The sequence below is a fragment of the Tympanuchus pallidicinctus genome, unplaced genomic scaffold (genome assembly GCF_026119805.1).
Source record: "Tympanuchus pallidicinctus isolate F22 unplaced genomic scaffold, pur_lepc_1.0 scaffold5, whole genome shotgun sequence".
NCBI lineage: Eukaryota > Metazoa > Chordata > Aves > Galliformes > Phasianidae > Tympanuchus > Tympanuchus pallidicinctus.
The window spans coordinates 36,651,038-36,668,697 of NW_026294769.1; the positions used below are offsets into that span (position 1 = coordinate 36,651,038).

The window sequence follows — 17,660 nt, forward strand, 5'->3', positions numbered from 1 at the left end:
CTGCTTAGGAGAAACTGCACGGGAAGTTTGAAGCGGGCAGGCGGGAGGTGGGCAGCACCCTCTCTCCGAACACTGCGCGCGGCTTCCACGCGTCCTGGCAGCTCCAGCTCCACCACGGGGGCCGGCCCGGGGGAGGGCAGCGCGTCACAGAGGTGGGGCGGCGTCACAAAGCGCCCCGGGAGCTGCGGGCGAGGGTCCCGGGCGGGGCCGGCATCGCCGCGGCGGGCTGCGGCCGCGGTGGCGGCGGCGCGCCGCCTCGCCTCTCCTCGCCTCGCCTCGCCTGGCCGCTCGCCGCCGCGGAGGGGCGGCGCTGCCTCCCTGCACTCCCCCGCCCGGCGACCCCGCTCCGTCTCCGGGAAGGGCGCGGGGAGACCCTCGTTGCCCCTCGGCTCGGCGGCGGAGTTGGAGCCGGCAGCGGCAGCTCGGTGCGATGCCGTGTTAGCCCCCGAGGGAGCGCCGGAGGGAAGGGGCGCGAGTGGCCGGGGCTGCGGCTGGCACCATGGGCACCGGGCTCGAGGGCGAGGCGGACGGGCTCTCTGCGCGCTCCGAGTGAGCCCGGAGATGTGCCGGCGCCCGGGGGAAATATTTTGGAAATAGCACGGAGCGGTCCGAGGAGGACGAGCGGCGGCACCCCGTTTCACCAGCTGAGAGGAGGTCGCCCGGCGGTCGTGTACAGGCAAGTAAGCGCTCCTTTTCTTTCTTTGATGTTTGTATTTTATTTGCTTATTTATTTATTTTCCCTGGCTTTTTCCTGCATCTCGAGTGACTGCTTCTTGCAGCTATTGGTTGCCTGCGCCGGGTTTGGAGTTCAGTCTCTCGGCGGGTAGGTGCGGGCTGGGCTGGGCTGCAGGGGAGCACGGTCCCGCATCCCAACGGTACGCGCTGCGCAGTGGCACTGGGGGAGAACTGCGTGCGGGGTGCCTGCGTGTAGCTGCAACAAATGGTGACTTATAGGAATTGGTGTGAAATGTCTTTTTCTTTGTGCTGGGCTGTAACTCTATTGTAGGAGACTCTTAATTGTTTTCTGGCAGCAGCAGGACTGCGTATGAGCATTTCAGATCCTGCCAGGGATTAAGCTAGTGAAGCTGGAGTTTTGATTTTGATGCCTTTAACTTTCTGATGTCCTACCTGGAGATTTCCTTTGAGGTGCTTTTGCTGTGAAGTATGGTTTACTCGATCTTGTTTGTTTGTTTGCTTTTACCTGTGGCTACCTATTATCATACTTGGCAATGCCATGAAACAGAAAGTTGACTGTGACGTGCTCAGGATGCAGGACATGGGCAGCAGGCAGGAGGCTGATTCTGCCCCTGAGGAACTCCACAGGAGCAGGCCCATGAGTATATAATCTCCTGCTAAAACCTCAAAGAGCTCTGAACAGACCTGTCACGCTGCAGAGAATGAGCCCTCCTGTTCACCGTTCAGCACAGATAGTGTATAAGCTAACAGCCTGCATTCCCCTATCTACAATATATCCCCTGCCTCTGAAATGCAGGGTCTAGAGACATGTTTTCTATGCCAGTTTGGGAGCACACAGAACTTCAGACTGTGTTTAATTAAGTTTGCTGCTATTGATTTTCTTAGCATCTTCTTTCTGAGCCTGAAAACTACAATCGTGTACAGTGACCTTGATGTATGTTGTGTTCGAACATGGGAGCATCGCAGAATAAAAGCAGTTACACAGATTTATAGTTCAGCTCTGACACTTCACTAAGAGCTCTGGCAGCGCCAAGTTGAAGACGGTTGAGAGGCACTGGGCATGGTGTGTGTACAGGCTTGGGGAAATAGCTCACTTACAGGAATGAAAGTATAAGTTACAGTCTTGGAAGCTCGTGCAGAAATGTCAGCATGTCTGAACATCTGAGGAGTCTGGGATATTTCTTTTTCTAATGAGGGAGACCTCTCGCAAAAGATGTTTGGGGACAATCTCTGAGCTCTTCAGGTTAAGGCACGTTGATTTGCTGACAGGAACAGATCTTCTAATGGGCTACAACAGATGTTTTTACATAGATGCGATGCTAACTGCATTAAAAGCTGTTGACTTGCCAGTACTGTGGACAAGTAACTAACTCAAGTTTATAGCAGAAAGATAAAGTAAACCTTTCCTATAACAGTGGATGGAGCTCCCTGTGGATAAGCAGGCAAAGGGGAATGTCATTTGTTTCAGTGCAATTTCAGGAGAGCTTTCCTGTGGTTTGTATTTCTGACTGCCTGAAGGTACTATGAAACACAATTAGAATAACTATTGAAAAATATTGGGACACGAATCAATCCATTACTTTAAACAGCTTCTGTGTCATATCAACAAAGTACAATTTTAAACAAAGTGCATCTCTGGTTTTGTTGTAGCAATTCCTTCCTCTGTTGCAGAGTGGCAGGCTTTCACTAAGCATGTGCAAGGGAGATCATGAAACAGTGAAGCATGCACTGATTTGAATTAATTTGGGCTATGTATTACAGTGGCGATTTACACAATTAATATAATTAACTGCTTATAGTTGATTCTATAAATAAATGGGTTTTAAAAATAGTGTCAGCTTTGTCACTTCTGATACAAATTACGGAACTTTTATTTTCTTTTTGGTTTTTCAAATTAATCAAACGCTGTACTCGCTCTTTGCCTCAAGAGAAAGAAAACATAATTTAATGATGTATCATTTGGCTTTTGCAGTATCTTCTCCAATAGCTATGAGATAATCTAATGAAGGTCCTCGTCACTGAATTAAAGAACATGCTGCTCTAGACTTTCATTTATAGAGAAATTATTATTCTGTTACATGGCCAAAGAACCAAGCTTTCACAGAATCTAGTAGAAAAAAGAAACCTTTCTTTTTCTGTTAGGAACTTGAAAGGGGGAAGGTAAGACATGAGGTCTTTAAGGATAAAATTACAAAGCAATGACTTCTAAGATACTGATCAAAACCCTTTATCTTCAGATATTTTCTTTATCTTTGATTTGAAACTTTTCCACATACTTATAGTTAAGTTTAAATTATGTGTAGTTCTTAATTTTAAAAACTAGAGAATGTCTGTTGTACCATTTACTGTAATGCTATTCAAGCATTCTCTCTAATGTGCTGTATCACAGTTTGCTTGTACCTTTTTCAATTAGAGATTTCCAAAGTACAGCGCACTCAACTTTATGGCAGGCATTTTTATTTTAATACTATGCAAATCCTTTTAATAGAGAAGGTATTGACTTGATTCAGAGATTTCAGGGTAAGATACTACATTTCTTTCCTGATTTTTTTATTTTTTTATTTTTTCCCCCTGTATTTGCTCAGATGTGCTGTTTGGCTTGTCAGGCATAACTTGCATCAACTGACAGAAAGCCCTGTAAGCAAAATTAAACATTATCAACAGTTCAATAAGGTTTTGCTTGTCAGTCCAACCCAGATGAGTATGTTATTTCAATTAGTCTTAAATATATATATATATATATATATTCATAAAACAACTGTAGTCTGTTCTGAGTTCTTCACGCTGGATTTCTCAGATAAGCACCGTTTTTTCATGCTTGTAACTTAGCACTGGTCCTTGTGCCTGAGCCACCACAAACGTTGCCAGTATTCCTTACCAGTAGTCATTGCCAGCTTTGCTTGCATGCATTGTTAAAAAGTTAAGGAGTTGTAGCAAAAAATAAGTGTCAGATGGGTTTAGCATGCAGTCTTTCATAGCCCTTCTCATGGCTGTGCTTTCAATTCAGGTTTCCAGCATGTGAATTGAATGTGGGTGGGTTGAATCCCAATTTAAGTCTGCTGCATCAACATGTTCCTCTGACAGGCTTCTGTGACATTGGCTCAGCATGACAACGCAGCTAACCTTCTGTATTTACCTAGTTTCACCTGCCACAACTGGAGAAGTCCCAAAGCCTTTTTGCCACTGAGGCTAACCTGATTTTTGTGTATTCCTGTCGCAGATCAGAAAAACAAAGCACACATTAAGGAAAAAAAAATAGATTACACCTCAAATATACTGCTCTAATCTACACCAGGGAATGCAGTGGAGGTGCTGTTAGTGAAATTTGCACATGCAGTCATTTTCTAGAGGGAAACACCTGTCTATCTTCAGAGGCTGATGTAGCAGGTGATATACCTATTCATTATGAAGAGGAGATACGTAATAGGGAAGCAAAGCTTTCCTTCATTGTGCACTTCTGATATGGTTGTTGCTGTCATTTGCAGTTGTGAGCTTTATCTTCAGTAATTAGCTGAAGCTGGCCATAAGGGATGGCACAGAGATTTGTAATGAATCTAGAGGAGTAGGAGCTAAGGGCTGATTTTTTTCATGAGGACTTTCTCTCTTCAATTTATTAAAGTAAATGGATTTGGATCTTCCCAGGTTAGAACAGGTGGATGAGGTAGAGCTCATCTCTGACACTGGTGCTTGCAGTATATTTTAGTGGCCACTGAAATTCTTGTGTGAGATGCGGTTGAGATTAGGGCTGTGAAGGAGCTTACGGTTTCAATCACCATGTACTCAACTGATTGTTGTCAACTCACAATTCTGTGGGTAGTCATAATCTAGATCTAATCTCAAAATTACTGATTTATTTCTTTATTTCCTTTGTCTTATTTACTTACTTATTTATTTTGCTATGATGTATTTGCTACTTGTTCTTAGGTTTGAGTGTTCCTTGCCGGATCTGATGAAAAGTAAGAATGGGAAAGTCATCGGCAACATTTGTTTCTCTTTCTGTCAGAGATTACAGGGATATTCAAATCATCCTGTACAAATGCTAGGGTCTTGTCCTGCCTTCTGATTCTTTCTTAAGTATAAATACTATTTGGATATTTTTATTGAACTTAGTGTAAAATGCTCAGTGATTTCAACAGGAATAATACCATGTTCTTGGAACTGTTATCAGAGTTTGATATTCATCCATCATATAGCTATTATCACTTGCCTTACTATAAAAATATAGATTCTTAATTGCATAATTGTTTCTGAAATTCGTTTTGTGAAATGCTTTGCTGTTTTGAAATATATCATTATTCAAAAATACGAGATAGCTTTTTCTAGTCATCTACATGGCAAAATGTTTTGATTGACTATTTTAATAGTTGTGAATAATGAACTGTATGTTTCAGCTTCTACTACACAAATGGAGATTGATTTTCTTGGCTTGCTTTTGACCTCTAAAGAAGTAAAGCAATTAGAATTATGTTTGCATCTCTTCTCTCTCCCTTATCATTTCATATATATTATAAACAGACTTTGAGAACTGATGTACATTAATCAGATTTTTTTTTTTTGAGTGAAAAAGGCTGTGAAAATCAATGGCCCTATGTTTGTGTTGCAGCTCCAGATTTCATCACACACAGCTGTCTGCCTGTATGCATTATCAGTTGATATTACAGCTGAATGTTCCTAAATGTGGCAGAATTCAAAAAAAGCTCTTTGTACACCTGTTTTAACCAGTTATTAAGTGGCAAGTGTTTATGAGGCAATATATAGAGAGTCGATCAATGCACAGCACTTGTTGTCATGTAGTAAAATACATTCCAATGCATGCACAGAGCTCTTCACTGGGGATAGATTTATGAATAGCAATCAGTGTCAGGCCTATGGGTTTTAAAAACTGGAGTGTCCTCATTCTAATTCCTTATTTTTCTTTTTTTTATGAAACAACTTTATGAACACAGAGAGTAACATAGAATGAACTCTTTTCAAGTTCAGTCTTAGGGTTTAATAATGAGAAAGAATGGATTTAAAAGCAAAGTGGTGCTGTAGTTCCAAGAAACTGGAGTGGTTAATGTGCTATGAATATGACATGATTGGCTGCTGTCAGAGGTGCAGTTAATAGCTGGGTTCCCCTGTTGGCAAACTAAACATCTCTATTAATATAAGTGCAAAAATAACTACTTCACTGCCTTTTCAGCTGAAGCAATGTCTCAGTAAAATACAGTGACATACATGAAATATATTTATTTATTTATTTTATTTTATTTTTTCTTGAAAAAGCTTACTGGTAGACATCTCTAAGCAAAATATATAGAAAATGTAAATAGAAATATGACAGCACCTGAAGATGATCACCTTTCATTTTTCTTCTAATCACTGAAATTAGGAAAAACATTCCTTAATGACTGAATATACAAATACACCATGCCATTAGTCTTTTAGCTAGTTAATTCTTAAGCATCTGCAGTAAAGGCTTGTAACATGCTTCTTTTCACAAGTTACTGTTTTAAGTAATTAGGAGGTTGTCTAGTCTATTTGCTCGGGATGTCTTAATTAAGTTTATCTAAATTTCACGTTATGAGTCTGTTTTATGAAGCAACTTCCATTTTTACTATATTCAATAGCTTTCTCTCCCGAGAGGATGCTGATCTCACTGATCAGTGATTATACATTCTTTGTGTTGTATTACCATGTTCCCAACACCATTTATATAGCTGTATTTTTTTGCAAGATTTTCTTGTGGTCTTGTGTTCCTCCCCCCCTCCAGGGAAAGGTTTATTTTTCTGAGACTTCATTCACTGCATCCTTTGATTAATGGAGAAATCCAGTTGTTAGTGGTGATTAGGTATTCCCATTTATCATGGTGCTTATACACAATGTGCTCTTTCATGTACCTTTAACATCTTCATAATGCAGTTACAATATTTTTTCCTGATATTAGAAATGGTTAATGTGCTGCATTATTTATTAACCTCATATAGTATAGTTTGCATCCAGTTCATTGTTTTTTCAAGTCCAAGATTCTGTAGATTTTTGTGCTTTCCTCTGTGTATTTATGTAAAACTGTTTAATAATACTTAGATGTATATTCTTTGTGTAATGTGTGTTTACAGGATTGCTCCCAAGGCCTTTACTTTTTGAAATCTGATTTTATTTTGACTTTTATAATGGCTCTTCACAATTATCTGCAGTTGTCTAACTTCAGCAAAGACTTTTTTTTTTTTTTTTTTTTTTTTGGAAGAGCATTTTAGGAAATGGGAAAACAAGAAATGCTGGAGATGGTTCTCTTTGGGAAATTCCAAAGACATAATCCAGCACCTATACAAAGTAGATGGGAATCTTATTTCTCTAAAATTTGTACATTGTATACAGATTTATTTTATTATTTTTTTATTTTATTTTAAGATTACTTATCTTTTAAGTTTATTTTCAGGTTTCATTCTGAACTCTTCTGTCCTGTCCCACTCCTTCCTGTCTCTCCCATCCCTAAGGAAATAATGACTTAGGGGTGTAGTTGGAATACCTTAAAAATGAGTTTTGGAGGACAGTCTATGATGCTGTAGACCTTATTACATGAGATTTGCAGGAACAAAATATGCTTCCTGGTCCAGCCTTGTTCTGTTGCTTCTGCATTTTCTAGAGAAAGCTGCTAATGTACCAAACGTCATAAACTTAAAATAATTGATGTAGAACTGTTTTGTGCTTTTACCATAAATAAGATGGGAAATTCTGTACAGCAAGATACTAACATGGAGATTGGCAGATACGTTTAGTTATAGAAGAAGTCTGTCAGAGATATGTATGCTAGAGAGGTTGTGGATGCCCCATCCCTGGAGTTGTTCAAGGCTGGGTTGGAGGGGACCCTGGGCAGCCTGGTCCAGTATTACATGTGGAGGTTGGTGGCCCTGCCTGTGGCGGAGGGGTTGAAGGTTCACTGTCCTTGAGATCCCTTCCAACTCTGGCCATTCTGTGATTCTGAGATTCTGTATGCAGTCCTCAGATTCCTGATTGAAAAGGATGGGGGTGATGGAGGTAAAATTCAGGAAATGATTTAAATATCAAAGGATCCCATCCATGAATACTTTTTTAAAGGGAATCTGATCTAGTGAGATGCAATAGCCAGTGGAGGGGGAGAACATTCTGTTCCATAAAAGTTCATCTGGCAAAGACCTGAATCTGCAGTCCTTCAGCTGCCAGATCTGGTGCCTGAGGTGTTTGGAATAATCTACGGGATGTGGATATGTACTAGTTTCAGCTGAGACACCGTTAAGAGCAGGCTGAAGCACTGGTCGTTGCTGAATGATGGGAGCCTGCGTGGGGCTGGGCCGCCCTGTGGCACAGCTGCCACCATGATGGCAGGAGCAGGGGTGAAGTGGGGCCAGCGCAGGTGCTGGAATGAGGCTGGGAATGAGGCTGGGGTCGTTCTGAGCTGCGTGGCACCGTGCAGAGGGCTGTGGAGCTGCGGGGAGTGAGACAGAGCTGGATTGTTGCTTGGGGGTGCTGTGCACTGGTCAGCGCGGTGAATCCTTCTGGTTGTATTATTGCATTTTTGTTTCTGTTTTACTCTTGGCTTAGTAAATAGTTTTTGTTTCAGCCTGCCAGTTCTGTTCTGTCTCCAGTTCTCTCTCCCATCCCACTTTGGGGCGGTGAGTGAATGGCCGTGTGGCGTTCAGCTGCTGTTGGGCAGCTGAGTACTTCTGTGGAGAAATAGGAGCTCATACAACATTTTTTTTAGTTGTTTATTTCAGCCTCATGAATCCAGTGGTTTCAAGACAGTCTGGTTCTCTGTAGGTGGATGTTCTGACTGGACTGATCGTAGATAAGCAGCTGAGAAGCTCTTAGGTCTGTGAGAATAAGTTTGGGGAAGTTGTAGCTTGGTACAGCTCCTACTAGGAGTGCCTTTTGATGGCCTTGTCCGGTGTTCATCAACATAAGTTGTTTATATTCTTAACATTGTGAAGAGACATGATGGTTGCCTTTCCTAAAGAAAAAAATATAGCAGAGAAGAATCAGGTTTGTTTCCTTGTGACAAATGATAGGGAAAGTTTAAGACCTCATGTGAAGTGTTGCATGAGAAATACCCACAGGCTCAGCATATGCCCTGTAGTACAGAAAGGGTAAAGTATAGTAACTTTTTATCATAGGAACTTACCCTTTTATGCAGGTGAATGTATCTATATGTGATTTCTTAGGAGAATAAGGTGTGATACAGCTGCTGACCTTAGAGGTTATAATGTTTGTGCAGGGAGAAATAATATCTTTAATGTGAATTACTCACCCTAGTTGTCCGTACTATGGTGACATCAGTGGCCAGGAAGTATTCTCCAAATTTCAATTCTAAAATTCTAAAAGAATCTATATACTTATTTCCTCTACTTCTTTCTTAAGGGAAACAATTCAAGTATAGCATTTCTGTACATAAACAAAACTTTACCCAAACGCAGCAGAAACTTTTAATTACTTCTGATGTTACAAAGGGCATTAGTAATGACTATTCAGCAGATAGAATGACAACCATTCTAAGTGTTGTAATGGGCTAGTAAGCTGCCACGTAGTTGTTCATTATCATGATAGGAATGATAGCGGGCATTTAAGGGTACAGATAGGGAACTTTGATGCTTTTCACTATAGATTTTCTTTTTTTCCCCACCTTTTATTCACAGGAGTCTAAAATGACAAAACACTTTCCCTGTTAACTACTGCATAGTAGGACTGACCACCATGCATGTGCAGCAGTAAGCCTTCTGTACAGTTCTTCAGTGGCCACAGGACTGTAAGCTCCAGACTGTCAGTAACTGGAGTAGTAAATATCTAAGCCGACTGTAAGAAAGATGGAGAAAAATGCAGTAGGCGCACTGTTTCAATTCTTTATGCTGTGATGGAGAGAAGATATATGTGACCCCTGAAAAGAGGATAAGGAGAAAAGCTGAGGTTTTTATACAAAGCAAACAAAGAATTGTAAGAACAGAAGCAAGATGTTTAGTGAGAGAGCTGCTGCTGGGGCTCTTGAGGGGAAAGTTGTGCTTCCCATGATTACACTTGTTCAATAATTGAAATATGTCCTTGAAATATGGACCTGCTACTTGTGTGGAAGAGGTTTGTTGGAAGTGTGTTCTCTGTCCATCTGAGAAATATCTAGGAAACTCTGTAGCTGTGCCACTGTTCTCTGAAAGTCCCATGAGTTCCCCATTTTTGAAGCAAGACCTCATTTGCAGGAATTCATTTGCATCCTTAGACAGCTCCTGTGGGTCCATTTGAGGATGTAGTTGGGATGCTCTGATTCTTAAGGCTGTCTGAGATTGACCTCATCATGCACTAGAAGCAAAATGAAAATTCATAATGCCCTGAGGTTGTTTCATGGTAGGAGAGACATAGAAATCATCAGGATTTCTTTTCCTTTTTGCCCTCTCATACATTTATATACGTGTGTATCTGGCTCAAGATAAATTGGGCTTTGGGCCTGTGCCTATTTTTACGATGGACTCTGCAATAGTTTATTGGCGCTAAACAGAGTTAAGGATCACATTTCACAATTCTGATTTTCTTCAAAAAAATTGTCTAGTTGCCTTTATCATGCATGACTGTAACAAATGGCTGGAACCACCTTTAAAGGCAACTGTAAAAGTGTGAAATTATGATTGTGGACTTTTTAAATACTGCTTCTACTTTTGACACTGTAGATGAGAAGGCTGCTTTGGTGGATCAGGTGTCAATATTACTCCAGTCGTGAAGTGATACACAAGATTAACATACATTCTTCATTTTATGTCACCAGAACTATCTTCTCTGGATGGTGAAATATATTTTAGATTTTTCTAAGTATTTAATTTCTCTACAGGCATTTAAAAAGTGAAAAAACAAAAACCAAAACCCATCCATACTGTACTTTTAAGTTTTGCAGTTACAATAACTTATTTTTTGCAGTTTTTACAGCATGTAAATAGCTGGGGATGACATTGCAGGAAAAGGTAGTCCTTTAAAATATGCACTTGCTGTAGTAATCTATATTTATGCGTAAACCCCGTGTGCATTTGAAACTTGTGGCTTTGTCCCAAACGCCCATCTGTTTATTCATAAAAGCATTTTGTTAATTTACGAAGGTGGTACAATTATGTAACTAGTCTTTTACTAAAAAGATGTTTTTTTAAGTTATCTGACTGGAATATGCTCTTGTATTTAAAAAATGTGAGAAACAATGGAAAATATGCTTTTAAATAGCATAGAGAAGTGTTAGTCAACAAAATTATGGTCTCTTCCACAAAGCTCTTACACACAGTGCTAGGGCACTTTGAGGTTGCAAGTTAGGGGCAGCGTTTGACCTTTGTGTGTGTTTTTGGCTATGCAAACAAATCCAGGGAGCACACCTGCAAGATGCTGTACTTTGGGAATAACGCAATAAACTAATAATGCCTACCTGTGCACCCTTCGATTTGAGTTGGATGTGGGTTGCTGTAGAGTCTGCATCCAGATGATGTGACCAAGGCGATGTATTGTTTAAAATTGTAAAATAAAGGAAAGCAAAAAATCAGTGAAGAAATAACTTATAATTACTGTAGGTGAAATCAGCACAGCTGTGGGCTGAATGGGGGGTCTGGCATAGCCAAGTTCTTATTCACTAATACACAGAAAAGTCACTCCATGATGTACTGAATAAAGCTAATTTAGAAGGGATAGTTGCCTTCTTATTTGTCCCACTACTATTCCTGAACATCAATACCTCAGAATAAATTTAAACTCTTGGCCTGCAATCTCTGGATGTAGTATTTAAATACTCATAGTAATGCCATATGACGCTGTCTCTAGTGATATCTTTTTAGAACTGATTGTGAATAGGCAACTGACCAAATATTTGTCTTCCTCTCAGCTCCAGTAATGCTTTTCTCTTTTGGTGGTTTCTTATGATTCTACTTCCCAGACTGTGAAAATTCATATTTTAAGTAAATAACGATTCTTATTTTTAATCTATGTATATTGCGTTATTTCTGCAGTGTTCTCTAATAGAGTCAAGAAATGAAAAGAGACTGAATTAACTCTTATGCCTGAGTCTGGGTTCCAGTAAACATCCTCCTTATTTGATGAAAATGAAGGCTGTTATGAGTTATGAAATATAAAGGCATTTTTAAGTGGTAAACTTGTTGCTCTACATTCAGCAGATATGTAAATTAAAGCATGCCGCTTCTCCTAATCAGAAGGCTCTGTAGTTTCTGTGAAGAGACTGTATGCTGCTCTGCATATACAGAAGTTGAAGTTCTTGGGATAATTTTCATCTCAGCTTTCATGCACTTGCTTAGAAGGAGAATGCAGATGTTTTGTCAGAAGAAGGCGTGACTCGTGACTGAGTCAGTTCTGTCTTCCTCAGTCATCGAGAGGATATTCTTCTACAGAAAGCTCAGTCTTCATCATTCTTAAAAGTCTTTGATTTACGAATACGTATTAGGCAGCTTCTGAAGTGTGAAGCAATTTATCTGGCAGTCCCTTCCATCTGAGTAGCCACCTGCTGTCTGGGGCTTTGCTGGGGAGCTCCTGTTAAAAGAAAGTAGATGATGCATACCAGAGATTTCTGTAGTGACATCCTTGTTATTTACAAAGATATGGTATTTCCTCTCAGGTGTCAGTGAAAGTGCTGCAGGTAGTTGCTTGTAGCAAAAACCCTCTTGTTGCCTTGCAGGGAGCAGATACAGTTCTGTTTTCTCACACAGCTACGATTGATGCTGTGTTTCTTCTTACCAGAGGGTGATGAGGCTCTGGCACAAGCGGCCTGTAGAAGCTGTGGATGCCCTGTCCATGGAGGTTTTCATGGCCAGGTTGGAGGGGACCCTGGGTAGCTGGATCTGGTGGGTGGCAGCCCTGCCTGCAGTAGGAGGTTGGTGCTTGATTTGTAAGATCCCTTCCAACTTCAAGCTACTTTATGATTCTGTGATTACCTTCCGTGTTAGATGTTGTGTTCTAACAAACCTTCAGCTCCCATGTTTGCAGTTAGCAGGGGATTCTTTCTGGCTCTCCGCTTGGCTGATAGTAGCTGCTTACAGGAGAGCATGCAGTTAGTCTTGAATATTTCGGAGAGTTCCTTTATCTTCAGCGTAAAAATCCTGTAACAGTAATGTTAGGATTATAACAGAGGTATAAAATTAATTTGAAGAAGAAATACTAAGTGCTTGAAGTGGAGAATGTTTCTTTATTGTTCACATGGAAAGCAGTGAGCACAGATGGCACATCTTTTAATGAGGTACAAGGTGCCATCATGATAGAAGTGAAAGCAACTTCGATTAAAAAGACTGTTGGCAACTTGTCCTTAAAACTAGAGATGTAATGTTTGTTTCTGTGATGAGTTAAAGATACATCTATGCATAGAATAACTGCCTTAATTGTATATATATTACTCTTAAATTGTCAGGCTGTTGAATTTCTGCTTTTCAGCCAATTTTGTTTTCCCAAAGGGATGATAACATTAAAAACTTGAGTGTTGGTCACGTTTAGTTTTTTTGAAGAATAACACTTTTTTTCAGTATTTATATTATGATTTGCCTGTATGTTTCTAATGTGTGTGCATACATGCATTTGTAATAGATGTACATCTATGTGTTTGCATTAAATGTGATATATTGAGTACCTTTATCAACCCAGGTAGTACTGGAATATGGAAATCTGTACTAAACCCATTTTTGATCTCCACAATGGGGATATTACTTAACTGGATGTTCCTGGGGCTTATCTTAGATTACGTGCATAGTACTGTGCAAGTGCTGGCATTGACTCTCAGTTGATTTTTTGCATGTTATGTACTCAAGCCTATTCACAGTCACTGCTGAGGATCATCTTCCAGGCTTGTTATTCTGACTTCATTAACTCTGTTCTTCTCATGCCTCTTGTGGTTCTCCTTCCTCACATCAAGTTGAAGCACTCTATTTACAGTGGTTTTGCTTAGTAAAGCTGTTCATTAGGTTCTGTATTTAGCAACTTACTGAGATTTTCATTGCTGCCGCCCATCCACTACCATCTTAGTTGCTGCTTCTTCCCTTGAAATTCCATAAAACTTACTTTTGTCTCAAATGAAAGTAAAAATGTCCTACTTAAAACTTACATGTCTACTTTTGCAACCTTCAATTGTCGACTAACTTAACTTTCATCTGGAGCTGATTTCTAGCCTAAATGAGAAACTTTGTTCAGTGGTTCATTTTGAATAGTTGAATATAACTTGGTGAGATCTCAGCATCTCATTTTTGAGTGACTGAAGTTTTGTTCCTTATTTTTCTCCTCTTACTGCAATTATAGAATCTACCTAATGTATGCTCTTTAGTATTAAAACATCCCATCATAAAGCGTGAAAATAATATTTCTTGTTTTAATAGTGACACTTGCATATTTAATTTATAGTTAATCCCCTTCACTTAGTGAAATTCTGGAAGCTACTTGAAGTGAATATTTCTAGACATCTGCCTTGAGGCAGTGCATAGCATACAAGGACAGATTACCTAGAAATTTATTTTCAGCTTGATAAAATTTTTTTTTTCTTTAATGGATGACTTCAGTGCTTGACATTCGTGACAGAGGTTAATGTTAAATTTTCTTCGACCTGTTTCCACTGGTCAGAGACAGGAAATTGCATACAGCAAAAGGACTTAAAAACAAACTTTTAACAGAAAAAATTACACACACTTGTTTAACTGCTATACATGCCATTTGTTATAGCGAATTAAAAAATGAACAGTGAAGGAGGGAAAGGAAATGTTTCTCTTGTATCAAGACTGTGAAGATGTAAAGTTTGGGGAAACCTGAAAAGGAGATGTGGATCCTGGTATGTTGTCATCAGCTGCCACCCAGCTAAAATTTGGTTGCCCTGAAATACCATGTGAAATGAACGTACTGCTATAAGAAAGGAACAGTGAAAGTTTTTTAACTGAAGAGAACCTGGGCTTGGAGTTTGGGTTAGTGAGTGGGATTTTGGGGCTAGTTAGGGACTATGTGAACAACTAATAGCAAAATTGTCCTGTTATGGTTTTTGAGTGAATTGTCTGATCTGTAATTTATTGATGTTTTTACCCCCAGCCTGTTTTGTGTAATATTTTCTTGTTGCTGAAGTTTCAATGGGCTTGAAAACTGTAAATTGTTTTAATTTAAACCTTGATATTTCAGTTTTGCAATACCAGGCATGTTGAGTGGAACAATATCTCAACAGGAAACAAACTTCTGAATAAGATTTGCTGTGATCACTGTATACGCTTGAGCAAGTTGCTTACGTTTCTTCTGGTTCATTTATCCTGTTTAGCTTAAATTCATACTTTGTGAACTCATGGGTAGATACTTGGAGATTTCATTAAGGAATGGTTACGTAAAGGGTTATTTCAATCAGTTAAGAGACAGGGGAGGCATGTAATGTGTTAGGTATTGACTTATACACATTTTAGGCTTCAGTATGATCTAGTAGCAGATGTCTGTATACTTAAGATACTTTGTTTCTCTGATGTATCTTTTGGAAGAATGCTATTTGAAGCTGTGAAATAAATTGACTCGCAGGTGCACTTAAAACGAGTTTATCTAAACTACTTGACAAAAATTTAATTTGATACTAAGCCATCTTTGTTCATTTTCCAGTCTCTATCTTAATTGAGTCTCTGTAAGGAAGAATGTTTGGAGGTCTTAGGATTCGTTTACTTTAATAAGCAATTTAAGGAATCTCCTTTCAATCTTTTTGTCTGTCAGTAGAGCCTCAACTGCTAAATAATTTTATTAGTTTTCTGTTACAGTACTGTAAAAAGAAAAGGTGGACCTCTTTATTTAGAGAGCTGTAAATTCCCCAAATAAATTACAATTTGTTTGTGTTTAAAAATTTGGAATAGTAAACTTCTTCGTGCACTCTGAGAGTTGTGACTTAATTTGCAACGTAACGTGAAAAAAATTGATTTGATGTGATGTCACATTTTTCCTGTTTTAAACTGTGAAGTACCAGAGGAATTTGAGTAGAAATGAAGAGGTAGCCTAGTGTGAAGCCAGCCAGCAGTGCTGTAAAATGTACTAACGCTGGCTTCAGCCTCTTTGCAGACAGACTTCTGCATGCCCAGGCCTCTGGCTTCTGTGTTGGCCAACACAGACTTCCAGATCATGCACCCTCATGCAGTGTGAACTGAACTTCTGCCTTACTGATAACTACAGCTTTAGGTGGTGTTTTTTTTTTTTTTTTTTTTTTTTTAATTTTATTTTTCTCCTCCTGGTGCATCATGTTTTGAGGGATTGTTACTAGTTTATGGAAATGAAGTTGTTAATGAGAATCAGATGCTTTGATAAGAACCAGAATGAGGCTAGGATGACTACACCATCTCACTAAGTATTCATGTCTTGGCAAGGCTTCTAATGTACTGGGCATGTGTGTGTAGAAGTCAGTGACACTGCATAAGTAATGCTGTAGTAGCAGCATAGGAGTTATCAGCTTAAAACTGGGAGAGGAGCTGGCAATTGCGATCCTGTTGACTGGTTCCGCAGTGGAAACCAGCCAGCAAGTACATTAGTCACTGATGTGAGATATTAAACAACTTACAACTTACCATTTGCCATCCTTGCATACAGTGTCTGCCAAGATTTTAGCACTGTTGCTTCTCCCACAGTGGATTTGTTATCAACTGTAGTCAACCACTGTAGTTGATATTCACACTGCCTCACCTTTAGCTCTGTACTCTAGTTAATAAGAAGTTGATGTTTCAATACAGTATGATGGCATAGCTTTGTGAATTGTGTGATGTTTTCTATTTAAATGGGATAACCCATGTTAGTCTCATCTGTATTACATTTAGGTGAGTAATAGCTCTGTGGTCCCATCACTGTTGTACCTCAGTTCTTCCACAGCAGTTACTCATTCTGCAAGCAGTGTTTTCATTTGTCTTCATTTTATTTTGAGGTGGTAGGTTATTATGTATCAAGAATAAAAGCTCACATCCCTGATGGATGAGCTAATTGCCAACAGGATTAGTAATGGATTCTCTACCTTAGCCAGTTATGCGTTTGCATAAAACATTGAAATTCTTTTATTGCCTCTGTGGCCAAATTTACTGAAGCTGAATATTGGGAAGAGAATGCAAACTAATGGCTGTTTCTGGAGTTGTTTAGACATGCAGGTATGTTCTCAGACTTGACCTTTGTGTGGGCATATACAGGCAGCACAAAACCAGAAACTTCATTTTCAAAGACAATCAAGAAATAATGATGACTACACCATGTCCTTTTATTTTTTGTTACACTGCTGTTTTTTTTTTTTTTTATGTTATGTTGTATTTCATAGAATAAAACAGTTGTGTATTTATAGAAAATGTATTATGGGTTGTAGTTAAAGCTTTGTGTCTAAATTGGTAATTGCAATACAATTGGGAAAGCATTTTATTAGTGTAGATGGGGATATGAGATGCAGGCTTCCATTAATTTAGCTGATTGCTTTTTAAGTTATGGCTAAGAGTCTGGGGAAATTATTCTAGCATTCAGCAAATGGGCTAAGAGGTTCTGTGATCAGTGACAGTAGGCGTTTTGCAAAGAAAGTAAGTGGTTGGATAAAAGGCTAAAAACCTTTTGCCACATAATTCTGGGCTCCATAGCTCATTATCATGCCATTAGAAAGATTAAAGCAGTAGAAGCTTTTACATTCGACCTGTCCAACAAAGCATTCAGAGGCATAGGAGAGTCTTGAAACTGATACAAATGCACAGTGATAAACTTCCAGAACTCTTATTTTTGATTAAAATTATAATCTTTGTTCATTCTGCCTTCTTCTGATTGACATGGTTCTCTCCCATGCCAGATTTCCACTCTTTGTAAGAATAGCTACCATTTTTCACTTTCACAGTGAGAAAGCTCACTGTGTACTGTTTCATTCTTGAGTTAGTGACACACAGAGTTGTATAGTGGAATTTTTTGCTTACTGATAAGAAGTAGAAATTTTTGCACTTTGACCTTTACTGTTTCTTGTGGTGTCTGAGCCACTACAGAGAACTTCTGGC

General features: G+C 39.4%; 1 protein-coding gene across 9 annotated transcripts in view; it reads left to right on the forward strand.

Annotated features, from left to right (window-relative positions):
* Nucleotides 1-263: 263 nt before the first annotated feature.
* SNTG1 (syntrophin gamma 1) overlaps nt 264-17,660 on the forward strand; it is a 325,426-nt gene continuing 308,029 nt past the window's right edge. For 3 of the 9 annotated variants that reach the window (XM_052704120.1, XM_052704128.1, XM_052704123.1), the window contains exon 1: nt 266-680. The gene's annotated coding sequence lies outside the window, so the exon portion shown is untranslated. Of the gene's footprint in view, nt 681-17,660 lie in introns of all 9 variants that reach the window. The other 6 variants (XM_052704121.1, XM_052704122.1, XM_052704129.1 and 3 more) reach the window with 3 other exon arrangements.